This window comes from Ursus maritimus, unplaced genomic scaffold, assembly GCF_017311325.1.
Source record: "Ursus maritimus isolate PB19 unplaced genomic scaffold, ASM1731132v1 scaffold_4, whole genome shotgun sequence".
Lineage (NCBI taxonomy): Eukaryota > Metazoa > Chordata > Mammalia > Carnivora > Ursidae > Ursus > Ursus maritimus.
In genome coordinates, this window is record NW_024426552.1 from 78,129,898 (window position 1) to 78,133,039 (window position 3,142).

Genomic DNA, 3,142 nt, shown 5'->3' on the forward strand with positions numbered 1-3,142 from the left:
TTTGTTTGCCTTTGTGGAAGAGCAGCTTAAGACCACTCAATGGTTGTTCCTACCCTTTCCATGGCCTGAGCAGTGGGAGCTGCAGACCCGTGTTCAGCGGCAGGCTGAGCGCTCCAGTCTTCAGTAGGGAACTGCTGAATGGGCACAGAGGACAGCTGCACACCTTCAGACCAGTCTGCCACTCCAGGTTGAGTAGCAGTGAACTCAGGAGCTGGAGCAGTCCATTCACCCTGACATCCTCCTTGGTCACAGCCTCTTCAGCAGCAGCCTGCTCTTCCTTTTCAAACTCTTCAGGATCTCTGTAGAAGTAGAGATCAGGCATGACCTCCCATAGGTGTCCACGGGAAACGATTCCACGCATGTGCAGAATCTCCCTGGGCCAGCATCCACCTCATCAGACCCACTGAGTGAGCTCCCTTGTTGCAAGGGACGCGATGTCCACATAGCACAGAGGAGAGTCTGTGATACACAAGCAATGGTAGGCAGATTAACATGAGATGCCTCTATGAGAGGCTGGTGGTCAGCCCTGGGATCAGTAACCACCAGAAGTCTCAGCTCTTGGAAGGCTGCCTGGATCTGGTTAGTGAAGGTTCCAGGAGTGAAGTGGACAGCAACACGAGTGGCTCCAGGGGCAGGAGCACACTTCGGCACAGCTAGGTTTTGCATGGCAACAATGGCACAAGCTGCCAGCAGAAGCTTCTCCCAGGTTCTCTTCAGATTTATTATGGAGATGCCATTACTTTTTCTTTTGTAGATGTACTGTTCCATTTGGAAGTCAAGGTTGGTGCCACCTAAGTGGGTTCTTGATGCAAGGAATTAGAAGACATCGTCCTCCTTCATTTGCAGGACATCAAGGGCTCCAGACATTGTAAAAGTTTCCCTTTAAGTTACAATGGGAATGTAGAACAATGCCACTGTGTGGACCCGTCCCTGAGTAGTGTGGAAAGCAAAAACCAGTTGATTTAGAAGTGGCTATTAAAAGTACTGCATCTGTAGTCTATTGCTCATTGCCTCCCAGGACTTTCCTCCCCTCAAAGTCATCTCTGCACTGTTCTCAATGTCTTTTACAAGGCACCAATAGAAGAGAATTTCTCCTCCACCTCTACCCCAACCTGTTTCATGCTGGACTCCTAATTAACTTTATTCTTTTTAAGACTTTATTTATTTATTTATTTGACACAGAGAAAGCACAAGCAGAGGGAGCAGTAGGCAGAGGCAGAGTCTGGAGAAGCAGGCTCACCACTGAGCAGGGAGCCCCAATGTGGGGCTTGATCCCAGGAGCCTGGGATCACGACCTGAGCCGAAGGCAGATGACTGAGCCACCCAGGAGCCCCTCCCAATTAACTTTAAAAAAGTCTACCACTGGCATTATTATGCAGAACACTTTGGCTGTGTCCCAGCTGTCCATTCCACCATGAGAGTTGGTCATTGCTTTCACCAAACAAAGAAGAACACTCAAGTATTGATGAGGAAGGGATTTTCCAAAACAAGAGAGTAGTCTTTGTTCAAAACATAAATGAGAAAACTGCAAGCTGCTTTAGAATAGCAACTTATCCCAGGTTTTGGCCACCAAGACTGAAGACATATTGGCAATAAGTCTCAGGCCACTCTAGAACAACACCACATTTTTTTCCCCTGCCTCATCAATAGCACTGCACATACACAAAATGAAATGTTAGTCACCCTCCACAAAAAGTGGAGGGCTTTGGAATTGCCTCAGTCCAAATCCCTGGGCCTCACCAGCAAATAGTGATTCCTGAGTGAAGCAGCTGCCAGCCACCACCCACACTTAGTTTCTTCTGCCTGGGGTTTTGCCAGCTGCTGCCCCCACTGTCCTGTCGTCCACAGTAGAGGCAGAGGCCAATGCCTGTCCACTGGTCAAGGAGTAGGATTATCCTTACCCCCACCCCACCACTGCTGCAGCCATTCCTGGACCTGGGAACTCTTCACCAGAGGGCTAGAGAAAGAAAAATAAATAAATAAAAGCCATATGGAGGAACAAGGACATTGAGGTTTCTTCCTTGGTTTGGATAACTTGCTCCCTTGTACTGCTGGAGGGAAACCTCCTCATTGCTTAAGTCTTCATTAGGGTATCCTCAACGGTTGCTCAGTTTTCTGAAAAGATCCTCTTCCTCCTCCTCCCCCTCCTTTTCCTCCTGCTGAGATCCTCTCCTTCCAGCCTTTCCAAGGCCCATCCCTAATTTTCCTCAAAACCTACCTCCCGGGGCACCTGGGTGGCTCAGTCATTAAGCGTCTGCCTTTGGCTCAGTGTGTGGTCCCAGAGTCCTGGGATCAAGCCCCACATGGGGCTCCTCCGCTGGGAGCCTGCTTCTTCCTCTCCCACTCCCCCTGCTTGTGTTCCCTCTCTTGCTGGCTGTCTCTCTGTCAAGTAAATAAATACATAAATACATACATACATACATACATACATACATACATACATACATACATACAATCTTTAAAAAAACAAACAAACCTACCTCCCGTCTACAGAACAATGAAGACCCAGCCATCCCTCCAATTCATTGTTCAGTCTTGCACATTTTCCCTTTACCAGCACTCAGAGTGTTAAAAGATTTCTTGTTAGTTTTGGTTTTGCTAACCCCTGCCAGAGTTCTGGGCTATCTGATGGAAGTAGGTAGGAGCCCAAAGGTGAGATATTGTTGGTTTGGGCCTAATGTGCCTAAAATCCAACATAGTTCATGATCCTGAAGATTAATTTCCTTCTGGGGACCAACTCTGGTATTCAAGAAAAACATATCCTCCTAATAATGGGACTTTGATCTTATTCAATGTAATCTGGCCTTATTATCCAAAAGCAAGTAGAGTTCCTTGTCCTAGATTTTATTACAAAAGTTGCTCACAGGCTTGGCCTGCCTCGTGGAGAAATAGCACCTGGCCCTACCAGGCCTCTTTCCTAATCTGTAAAATAGAGGTAATCAAACCTGCTTCTCAGATCTGTGGGCCAGTGAAATGTGCTTATGTATGTGATGGACCAAATTCAGTGCCCAGCATGGCCAAGTGCCTAACATTTCTCTTCCCTCTTCTTCAGTTGTCTCACGAGCCAATTTATACTTGTCACTTCTGCATCCTACATTTTCCAACATTTTCCACGGATCTGCCCTTTCCCTTCTCCAAACCC

The 3,142-nt window shown here is 47.4% G+C and overlaps 1 pseudogene; it reads right to left on the minus strand.

Moving 5' to 3' along the window:
* LOC103676065 lies at positions 1 to 1,004 on the minus strand (annotated as a pseudogene).
* Between the last annotated feature and the right edge of the window lie 2,138 nt (positions 1,005 to 3,142).